This window comes from Hyla sarda, chromosome 13 (assembly GCF_029499605.1).
Source record: "Hyla sarda isolate aHylSar1 chromosome 13, aHylSar1.hap1, whole genome shotgun sequence".
Taxonomy (NCBI): domain Eukaryota; kingdom Metazoa; phylum Chordata; class Amphibia; order Anura; family Hylidae; genus Hyla; species Hyla sarda.
The window spans coordinates 7,436,184-7,448,195 of record NC_079201.1 but is presented as its reverse complement, the minus strand read 5'-3'; the positions used below and the strand labels follow the sequence as shown (position 1 = coordinate 7,448,195).

The following is a 12,012-nucleotide window of genomic DNA, read 5'->3' as shown; positions in this document are numbered from 1 at the left end:
TACTGCGCCAGCAGAGCACTTTTCACCCCCATATGGGGTGTTTTCTGAATTGGGAGAAATTGGGCTTCAAATTTTGGGGGGTGTTTTCTGCTATTACCCTTTTTAAAAATTAAATTTTTGGGGGAAAACAAGCATTTTAGGGAAAAAAATATATATTTTTTTACATATGCAAAAGTCGTGAATCACCTGTGGGGTATTAAGGTTCACTTTACCCCTTATTATGTTCCCAGAGGGGTCTAGTTTCCGAAATGGTATGCCATGTGTTTTTTTTTTGCTGTTCTGGCACCATAGGGGCTTCCTAAAGGTGACATGCCCCCCAAAAACCATTTGTCGCTCCTTCCATTCTGAGCCCTCTACTGCGCCCGCAGAACACTTTACATAGACATATGAGGTATGTCCTTACTCGAGAAAAATTGGGTTTCAAATAAAAATTTTCTCCTTTTTACCCCTTGCAAAAATTCAAAAACTGGGTCTACAAGAACATGTGAGTGTAAAAAATGAAGATTGTGAATTTTCTCCTTCACTTTGCTGCTATTCCTGTGAAACACCTAAAGGGTTAAAACGCTGACTGAATGTAATTTTTAATACTTTGGGGGGTGCAGTTTTTATAATGGGGTTAAATTTGTCAGTTTGCTCTTAGGAGGCCCAGCGTTTGTGCATCAGATTAGTATAGTAGGTTTGGTTACAGTTCTATATAACAGCATTAATATCACATTAACTGTAGCCTTTGCTACATCTGTATAATAATACATGCTAAAAATGAAACTTTTTCCATCAATATTGCAGCGCAGTATTTGTTGTTTACACATAGAAGCTGAAAGCCAAATTTCATCCCTCTGTGAAGCATCAGCACTTGCCACGTATGATTAGAAACATATTAATATCTCTCACCTGCTACTCTCTGACACATCCTGAACCCAGCCTGGCACTTTTCGTCACTGAAAATGTTTTCCTTTTTTGCAAATAAAGCCTGGAATGCGGAGACGTACAAAGAATGCAGGTTTATAGAAGTGTATCCACGCGCCGGCAGAAGGCTGAAGAGCAGTAAGGAAGTATACTGCTGTTTATGAATGTCTCCAAGTCCCCTAAGGCACAGGAAGGAAGAGGAGGGCAGCGCACTGGCCGATCACATGAAGATATTAAAAATATCCCCACTCCAATTCACACAAAGAAAAAAAAAGAAATATAGAGGCGTAAGAAACCTCAATAACCAATGGCTGTATATGTTTTCTCAGGACAGACACTGGGACTTGACAGGGTTAGAAAAACATCTGCTTTCTTCCAGAACCCACACCACTTTTGTCCATAGGCTGTGACTAGTGTTATAGCTTAACCCTATTACCTGTCTCTGGTACTTTTATTTCTCTATTTTCTAAAATGTGAAAGATGTGTGTGTATATAACAGTGGACTATAATATTTTTACTTTGAGCTGCTCCCCGTTCAAGACTGATGTTCTGGGTTTTCCATAAAGAACTTTGCTTCCTTTTATAGCTTAGCTTCAGTATGGTGCCAGCTATGCTTCTGTGTTGTCAAACCTAGTTCTGTTACTTGGCATCTGTGCTTGACCTTTGCATCTAATTTTGTTCGTTCTGTTACTTGGCGTCTTTGCTTGACCCTTGCATCTAATTTTGTTCTGGCCTTCTTCTGGCCAGCTTATTTGCACTGCAGTGGTGTTGCTCGATGCACAGTCGATGCTTAAAATGTACCTCAATTTATTAGAGACTTTCCATAGATCAGTATTATGAATTAAGCTAACAAACTTTGTGGTATATCTAATTTTTGCATCCTGCAATGATCACTCACTCCTTATTCACTTCTAGAATCTGTAGGTATATACTGTAGAAGACACATTTTTAGATTCACTGAGAGATCAAGTTACAGCTTCTGCCCATAGACCTTTTATGGAAAGGGGAGGAGAAGGGGCAGCTGGGGAGAGAGAGACAATGCAGACACTGTTGCTACTTCTAGTGATTGTGCTAATGTCTAACCCAGTGCAATTCATCTTAGTGAATGATTAAAGGGGGGGGGGGGTATACCATATTCACCTTTTGTATTATATATCCACCTGTAACTGAATCGCTTTTGTTTTCAATTATTTCAGTATCAAAAAGAAGGGAAGCAACCATTTCCTAGTGCAAGCAATCATTTTCTTGCACTAGGATTAAAAAATCATGCTATGACTTTAACTTGCCTTTATTGGTAGTGATCTCTAGTTAGGACTTTTGGCTACTTTAGTGACCTCATTTGCTCCCTGGTACCACCGCTATCCCACCTCACAGTCACCTTAACTCTGACAACCCTGGTGACAACAACAGGTCAATTCCCTGCGTTATAGAATACATCTCCACAATGGGGTTAAAACAAAGGTTCTTGTAGCGTATGCACCCTTCAGAGGTGTGAAAATTTTATTTAAAAAACTGCTTGTCCACGGGACTAAGGGTGGGTTCACACTACGTTTTCTCCCATACGGGAGCGCATACGGCAGGGGGGAGCTAAAACCTCGCGCTCCCGTATGCCTTCGTATGCGCTCCCGTATGTAATTAATTTCAATGAGCCGCCCGGCTCATTTTTGCGCCGTATGCGCTTTTACAACCGGACCTAAAACTGTGGTCAACCACGGTTTGAGGTCGGGTCGTAAAAGCGCATATGGCGCAAAAATGAGCCGACCGGACCGAACGTTTCACTTCGGCCGGCTCATTGAAATGAATGACACACGGGAGCGCATACGAAGGCATACGGGAGCGCGAGGTTTTAGCTCCCCCTGACGTATGCGCTCCCATATGGGGGAAAACGTAGTGTGAACCCAGCCTAAAACGGATCAAAATCTACTTGTCCCTCATGACGATCCACTTGTTCAGACCAATTTTCGCTTTTACACTCAAATTTTTTCATCCTTGCCCTATAATAGCCATAACTAACTATTATAATGATACCTTTTCATTTTTCAATAACATATTCTCTGAACCAAAAAAATTATACAAATATATAATCAGTGAAGTTAAATTGATATAGTAAGAGATAATTTAGCAAATTTGGTGGTTTTCTTTTCTACACCATTTACCTTGTGGTTGAGCTAACATGTTGTTTTGATACTTTAGGCCGGCCTGATTACAGCAATACAAGATTTGTATAGTTTCCGTCATGTTTTACTCATTTTAAAAAAAAATCTGAACTTTTTCCAATTTTTTTAATTGCCATTTGTTTTTACCGCTGTAGCTTATTTATTTTTTTTTTTTTTATTAATTAATTAATTAATTAATTAATTAATTAATTAATTTGCAAACCAGGCTGTTTGAGGGCTCATTTTTTTACACCATAATCAGTTTTTTTTTTGTATTGGTTCCATTTTGGAATTGATCTGACCTTTTTAATTGCTTTTTAACTTTTTTTTCTGGGATATTATAAAAATTGCAATTCTGTGGTTTGGTAATTTTTTACATTTACGTCATTTACCGTTTTACATAATGTTATTGTTTTACACTTTATTAGACTTTTCGGAGTAATCATTAGATTCCTCATATAGATCAACAGAGTTCTATTGAACTCCATTGATCTGTGTGCTCTGCAATCCATTGATAGAGCCTAGTCCAGCCAGGCTCTATCAATGACAGAGCCATGGACACCAGGGAAGCAGAGGTAAGCCCTCCCGCTACCTCCACAGTGGATCACCCCCCTGCAATCAAGCCTGGGGGGGGGGTGATCCACCCCACTAGCCCTCCAGGGAGCATTCACAAGTCCCTTTTGATGCTGCTGTCAGCTTTGACAGCGGCGATCTAAAAGGTTAATAGCCAGCCACGGCGAAAGCCGCATGCTGGCTATTAGCGGAGGCCCCAACTACTGAGAACAGCCAGGGGCTGCAGAGTACGGAGCAAGCAGGAGTCGGGAGCCCGCTCCATACAGACTGCTGAGCGCTGCTGTGCTTGTCAGGTCAGGCCCTGCTTGCCCGAAGCAGGGCTAAGGGCCAGAAAAATTCACCTGCCCGGTGCCCGGAACTGCATGTCCCGGGCGTCGGGCGATTGGAATTCTACATCCCTGACCCTTAGTTATACTATGTACTGATGCCTTGGTACAAAGGGTTCACTATTTGCCTCCATAACAGCTGTTTTCTATAACTATGTCCCCTATTTTATTGTTACTGTTTGAAGTTGTTTGGGCTAATTTAATGTATCACAACGTACAGTTGTAGTGTGAGGATAGCACAGGCACTGTAGCTCCACAGTTTATAAAAGTGCACAGATAGGAATTGATGCATCACTCAGAGCTGGCGAGCGGAGTGCAGCCTCCGGAAATAGCCCTTATGACTAGGTACCCAAGTCAAGCACTAAACTACACTACACCTATTTTATGCTGCCTTCAATTTGGCATAAAAACAGGTAACAGGTTCCTTTTTAAGCTGTATGTACCCCCAGAATAGTGCCATTTAAAAAAATACAACTTGTCCTGCGCACAACTGACCTACATATAGCTAGCTACCAGTAGAAAAGTTATGACTCTTGCAATGTGATGACATAGAAAAACAAAAGTTGCTTCCTCCACAAGGACCAAAATAAAAAAGGGCCCTGAATGGGTTAACATCATAAACCGTATCTTGTATACACAGTATTACTTCATAACCTTAAGTTCCTCGCCCTTCCTAGGTACTAGGTACATACTCTTGCATCAAGTCATTTATATTGGCACTTTTTCAAAATTGCTAATAAATTATGCTTTCTTGACCCTTGCTTCTTCCCAATGAGCAGTATCATTCTCATTGCATTCATGCCATGGGATCACATGCGTGGTGTCCTTAACATTTTGCATGGATTTCCTGTGGCTTGTACTTCTAAAATACCTTCACATCACATGATTCAAAACCTTTATTGCAGAGACCTGGTACCCTCTCTCTCCATTTCAGTCCTTGGTTTACAAATAAATGAACAAAGGAAACTCTACCTCTAGGCAAGTGATCCTACTTTTGGGGGCAACCAACAGACCAGTGGCTGTAAATTGGGCCTTATGACTTCCTTATAGTGGTGCCATTCACAGATCTGGAGCATTCAGGGAACATTGCACTCTTCTTTCATTAGACTTGGAAGATGCAAAAGAGGGGAGCAAACCATATGCATCTCTTTGGGTCGCCCCTAGAATGAGACAAAAAATTGCTGCTATATACACAGTGGTGGCACACATGCTTATATTATGATGACAAGCCAGGAGCCTCTCTTTACGTGATGGGACTTCCTACATGAAGTAGGCTTCTGATACTTCTTAATAGTAACTTTTTGTTTAGTTTAGTTTGAATTAAAAAATGTACCATGTGGTACGAGTCTGTCCTCAGGCCTGTGTGAAAGTTCCTTCCTGTACTCTCTAAGGCATGCTATCTCATGCACTCGAGTACAGCTTTAAAAACGTAAAAAAGTGAAATTATATTTTCCAAGATCTTTATGGAACCTCCACAAATGTATTTAGCTATAATTCGTTTTACTGAAGAAAGTATTAAAGAAATAAAATTGCTAATATTTATAGAATGTAGGGTTCTATATTGCTGGTAAAAGTAATTTGTAATGCATATGCCTTATCAATCCATTCATCCATATACCTTACAATTGTCAATTTGTCAATTGCTAGATTCCAAGAAGTAGAGGCAATACAAGCATGGCTCCTGACTATTGCTCAGATAGCAGTGAGCGGGACCTTGGTGCACATCTAAATCAGATAGTCTGTGTAAATGTGAGGGAAACAGAAGTTCCTAGCACTATGCTGGCAAGTGTCACCCCCAGGCTTAAAAGGACTGCTTGGAGCCTTGCAGGGCAAGCCGGGACCCTGCGATTTGCATATTGGGGGGATGGGGGTGGGGCTGGTTGCAACATTGGTGTACGAGTAGTATGTAATAGATAGCTAACATTGAGTCGAAACACATGTTGAGGTGGTGGTGGGTTGCACTCACGGACCCCCCAGGATGTCCCAGCTAGGTGAGATACATTTTTAATGTTTCTGGCACAGCAGCATGCATGATTAGGGTTACTTGTGATGCCTATCTGGTAGACAATTGTACTCAGGGTTTTCTTGTGTGTTACCCATCTTGTGGTTTTTGGGGTTGGTGTTTTTTAAGGGTGGATTATTTTAATGGGAGGGCTATTATTCTATGTTGTTGTGTAGCTATTTTGTTATATAACCCCTTAAGGACGCAGCCCTTTTTCACCTTAAGGACTGAGCCCTTTTTCGCAATTCTGACCACGGTCGCTTTACGAATTAATAACTCGAAAACACTTTTACAGAATATTCTGATTCTGAGATTGTTTTTTTGTGACATATTCTACTTTATTTTGGTGGTAAATTTTCGGCGTTAATTGCATCCTTTTTTGGTGAAAAATTCCAAAATTTCATGAAAATTTGGAAAATTTAGCATTTTTCTAACTTTGAAGTTCTCTAATTGTAAAGAAAATGGATATTCCCAATAAATTTTATTTTTATTCACAAATACAATATGTCCACTTTATGTTGGCCTCATAACATGGACATATTTTTGCTTTTTGGAAAAATTAGAGGGCTTCAAAGTAGAGCAGCAATTTTCAAAAATGTCATGAAAATTGCAAAATCTGAAGGGACAGATGTTACAGAACTACAACTCCCAGCATACCTGGGCAGTCTAGGCATGCTGAGAGTTGTAGTTTGGCAACATCTGGAGGGCTACCGTTTGGGCACCACTGTAACAGTGGTCTCCAAACTGTGACCCTCCAGATGTTGCAAAACTACAACTCCCAGCATGCCCAGACAGCCTTTGGCTGTCTGGGCATGCTGGGAGTTGCAGTTTGGCCCTCCTAGTGGTTGCCACAGTAAAGATCACTTTACTTTGCTGGTGACACTGTTGGGGATTTATTCAAAATTGAAGGCCCACTGAACCAGCATGGCTACCACAGCATCTTACAGCGGCATGCTATTCCATCCGGTTTGCGTTTAGTTGGACCATCATTTATTTTTCAACCGGACAATGACCCCAAACGCACCTCTAGGCTGTGTAAGGGCTATTTGACCAAGAAGGAGAGTGATGGGGTGCTGCGCCAGATGAACTGGCCTCCACAGTCACCGGGCCTGAACCCAATGAAGGCAAAAGGGCCAACAACAAGTGCTAAGCATCTCTGGGAACTCTTTCCAGACTGTTGGAAGACCATTTCAGGTGACTACCTCTTGAAGCTCATCAAGAGAATGCCAAGAGTGTGCAAAGCAGTAATCAAAGCAAAAGGTGGCTACTTTGAAGAACCTAGAATATGACATATTTTCAGTTGTTTCACACTTTTTTGTTATGTATATAATTCCACATGTGTTAATTCATAGTTTTGATGCCTTCAGTGTGAATCTACAATTTTTAGGTCATGAAAATAAAGAAAACTCTTTGAATGAGAAGGTGTCCAAACTTTTGGTCTGTACTGTATGTGTTCATAGATTGACGCAGTATAGTGATTGCTGGATTGTAGGTTTTGATCACAATTGTCAATTTCATCAGCTAACCTGTGTGAAAGTGAGGGAAACAGCAGTTCCTAGTACTTTGCTGGCAAGTGTAACCCCAGGCTTAAAAGGACTGCTTAAAAACTCTGCAACTAGCGTGTTGGGGTCGGGGGGTGATTACTATGAATAGTAAGTACCGTATTTATCGGCATATAACACGCACTTTTTAGGCTAAAATTTTTAGCCTAAAGTCTATGTGCGTGTTATACGCTGATACACCCCCAGGAAAGGCAGGGGGAGAGAGGCCATCGCTGCCAGCTTCTCTCCCCCTGCCTTTCCTGGGGTCTAGAGCCCTGCTGCCGGCCCTTCTCTCCCCCTGGCTATCGGCGCCGCTGCCCGTTCTGTCCCACTGACTATCGGTGCCGGCGCCGATAGCCAGGGGGAGAGAAGCGGCGCCGACAGCCAGGGGGAGAGAAGGGGCAGCGGCACCCATTGCCGGCGCCGCTGCCCTGTTGCCTCCCCCCATCCCCGGTGGCATAATTACCTGTTGCCGGGGTCGGGTCCGCGCTGCTTCAGGCCACGGCGCGGCGCATGACATCAGTGCGCCGGCACCAATAGTCAGGGGGACAGAACGGGCAGCGGCGCCGATAGCCAGGGGGAGAGCAGGACTCTAGACCCCAGGAAAGGCAGGGGGAGAGAAGCGGGCAGCGACAGCCTCTCTCCCCCTGCCTTTCCTGGGGGTGTATCAGGGTATACACGCGCACACACGCACCCTCATTTTACCATGGATATTTGGGTAAAAAACTTTTTTTACCCAAATATCCTTGGTAAAATGAGGGTGCGTGTTATAGGCCGGTGCGTGGTATACCCCGATAAATACGGTAACAGATAGCTAGCCAACAATGTTTTTTTTCTTTAAATCCAAATGATCGATAAGCTTTAAATTTCTAGCAGTTCTACGTTTCATCACCATTCATGACCATTTCCACCCCCCCCCCCCCCGCAAAAAAAAAAAAAAAATTATATATATATATGTATATCTAAAGGAAAACCATGATTATTACTGTTCCGCAACTGCAGAATCATACACCCTTAGTAATAATATCATTTTTCTTTCTATATTGAGTTCTATGACATGTTTTATCACAAAGCGATACCTCTATTTTAGGCTCGACTGCTGGACTTTGTGGCCTAAAATGAAGAACAAAGGTAGTTATGCATAATTTTATGTAATGGTAAAAATTGTTCTTTAATAGCTGTTGCAACTTCCGTAAAGTATTGACTGTCACCCAAGGGGAGTGCCCCAGAGACAATTAGACTATTAAGTATTGGGATTATGAATTACACAACCGGGCCAAGTAACTTAAACTTCCTCATTCCTCTGCACAAGGTCCCCACAAGGGCATGCTTCCATACCAATCCCATACAATTCTTATCTTAAAGGGGTACTCCACTGGAAATCATTTTCTTTTAAATCAACTGGTGCCAGAAAGTTAAACAGATTTGGCAATTACTTCTTTTAAAAAATCCCAATCCTTCTAGTACTTATTAGCAGCTGTATAATACACAGAAAGTCCTTTTCTTTTTGAATTTCCTTTCTGGCTGACCACAAGTGCTCCCTGCTGACACCTCTGTCCATGTCAGGAACTGTCCAGAGCAAGAGAGGTTTGCTATGAGGATTTGCTCCTGCTCTGGACAGTTCCCTAAAATGGACAGATGTGTCAGCAGAGAGCACTGTGGTCAGACAGAAAGGAAATTCAAAAAGAAAAGAACTTCCTTAAAGCTGCTCAAAAGTACTGGAAGGATTGGGAATTTTTAATAGAAATAATTCACAAATCTGTTTAACTTTCTGGCACCAGTTGATTTAAAAGAAAATGTTTTCCAGTGCAGTACCCCTTTAAAGGGGTACTCCACTGGAAAACATTTTTTTAAATTAACTGGTGCCAGAAAGTTAAACAGATTTGTGAATTATTTCTATTAAAAAAACGTAATCCTTCCAGTACTTATCAGCTGCTGTTATGATCCACAGGAAGTTCTTTTCTTTTTTAATTTCCTTTCTGCCTGACCACAGTGCTCTCTGCAAACTCCTCTGTCCATTTTAGGAACTTTCCAGAGCAGGAGAGGTTTTCTATGGGGATTTGCTCCTACTCTGGACAGTTCCTAAAAGAAAATAACTTCCTGTGGATCATACCAGCAGCTGAAAAGTACCCGAAGGATTAAGATTTTTTTATATAAGTAACTTACAAATCTGTTTAACTTTCTGGCACCAGTTGATTAAAAAAAAAAAAAGTTTTCCAGTGAAGTACCCCTTTAATGTACTGTGTATGAAATTTTTTGAAACAGACCTGTCAAAAGTTTAGATCTATTGGAGTGCCAAGACCCTCTCTGATCATTAGATCTATTAGATCTAATCAGATTGAATGCCGAGCCATGGAGTAAAGCGCACTTCCACACACACTTCCACACACACTGTCCGGAGTACATGCAAATCCCCATAACAAACATCTCCTGCTCTGGGCAGTTCGTGATACGGACAGAGGTGTCAGCAGAGAGCACTGTGGTCAGACAGAAAAGAACTCCAGAAAGAAATACAACTTCATGTGGAGCATACAGCAGCTGATAAGTACTGGAAGGATTAAGATTTTTAAATAGAATTGACAAATCTATTTAACTTTGTGGCACCAGTTGATTTAAAAAAAATTGTTTTCCACTGGAGTACCCCTTTAAATACTCAAGCTCAGCAGACTGTATAACATGTGATGGGCTTAGATTCTGTCGTCTCAGGTGACCTAGTTACACAGGATATACTTGGATACATCAGTACAGCATCACTCATGATAGACTTGGATACATGGGATCAGCCTCCAGTTTCACATGTGATAGACTTGGATACATCAGTTCAGCACCACATTGTTCCACATGATAGATATATGCATCAAATCCGCAGTGGACACGGTATGTGTGAATGTACTCTAACGCGGGATAGAAAGTGTAAGTCGTGATCCTGTCAGTTTTCATCAATGTCACAGTTTGATTTCTGTTTCGGATGGATAAATCTTACAAGACCAAATGCACAGTATCACTTCTCGTTTTATTGTTGCAGCCAGTGACATGCTCAGTATCTGTTCCTGTTTAGTACAGACTGGTGCTGGTCTTTTTTATACAGCCTTTTATTCTTGAGAAAAGTGTGGTAACCCTTAACCTTGGACTTTGTTGGTTTCACATGTTTCACTTAGATATCTTATTTAGTTGTTTTGTTTATTTCTTGCTACACATTGTCAACAGAATTTGGGTGACAACCGCTAATCACATCAGTGCTTATAGATTTCATAAATATACAGTCTGGTATCTTAGATGCATTATACACACATTATACACATAAAAGAACAATCGTCCAAACTCCAATTTCATTGGGATCAGCTGACAATCTATGTGTATGTGAGTGTACTAATTCTGTACAGAAAAAGCAGGGGGCATATTGAATTTCAACACCTGATCCTTTTGCTACCAATGGAGATAACTCTTCACCTACATGTCTTTGTTATAGGGAGAGGGTCATCTTATGAACCACAGTAGTCTCTGCTAGAGAACACTTAGGTTTAAAGGGTCAATAAAACTATGGCTTGTGGCTTATAGTGACATATTTAAATATACTGGCCCTCATTTACTAACAGGATCCCGACACTTTTTGTCGAGATTTGAGCCCGAATCTGGCACACAACCCGACAAAATCAAAATCACTCAGAGTGAAAAAAAAAGAAAAAAACTACAAAAGGGGCGTTTTTCCCGACAAAAGGGGCGTGTTTCCGACAAAAAGAGAAAAAACCCTCCGAGTGTGAAGAAAACTCACGGGAAAACCTGTGAGTCTTGCTTAACAGAAACCCGACAGCTCAGAGCTGTCGGGAAATTACTCAAAACGGAGTGAATCCTGCTACCCCCAGCATGGAACAGGGTCTGTTCCATGTTGGGAGTAGTAGTACAGGGGCTGAGGGATTGATCGCACCGGGTTTCACTTCTGAGACCCGATCTGATCAGATGTTATTAAGCAGGGGAGCGGGCGGCAGGTTCCGATCCCCTGCAATGTACAGTAAACTTTCATTTTTAAATTCCCCACCAGAAGCCCTGAATGGCCGGGGCCAAGGAGCCAATCAGGGCTCCTGGCAGGGTTTTAATATAGAAGCGCTGTGGTGGGCAAAGATGTATAGAATTGCTGGGGGGGGGGGGGTATATATCTGGCCCCTCCAGCGTTTCTATATATATTTCCCCCTGCTGCGCTATATCAAACTTAGTGGCCGCTGCTCTTGAATAAATGTACTGCCCTCCCAGCGCTATTATATATCTATACTGACCCCCGCTGCGCATATACTGACCCCCGCTGCGCATACTTATATATATACTGCCTCCCCCAAGCTGCGCATATTAATCTTCATCTTCTCCCTCCCCTGGCTGCCAATGAATGAAAACTCTATTAGCGGGGGAGCGGAGGGCTGCTGCCCGCTCTCGCTGCTAAGAGTTTGTCATTCATAGCGGGCAGCAGCTGCATATCATGCTGTGGGGGTCAGACATATGGATATATGTCTGACCCT

The 12,012-nt window shown here is 42.0% G+C and overlaps 2 protein-coding genes across 8 annotated transcripts in view; one reads left to right on the top strand and one right to left on the bottom strand.

Annotated features, from left to right (window-relative positions):
* The window catches only part of PIK3R6 (phosphoinositide-3-kinase regulatory subunit 6), a 59,731-nt gene extending 58,045 nt beyond the window's left edge, over positions 1-1,686 (bottom strand). For 2 of the 3 annotated variants that reach the window (XM_056549674.1, XM_056549673.1), the window contains exon 1: positions 892-1,684. The gene's annotated coding sequence lies outside the window, so the exon portion shown is untranslated. Of the gene's footprint in view, positions 1-891 lie in introns of all 3 variants that reach the window. The other variant, XR_008849478.1, reaches the window with a different exon arrangement.
* Positions 1-12,012, top strand: part of NTN1 (netrin 1) — a 362,388-nt gene that overhangs the window by 66,877 nt on the left and 283,499 nt on the right. The gene's annotated exons all lie outside the window — the stretch shown is intronic.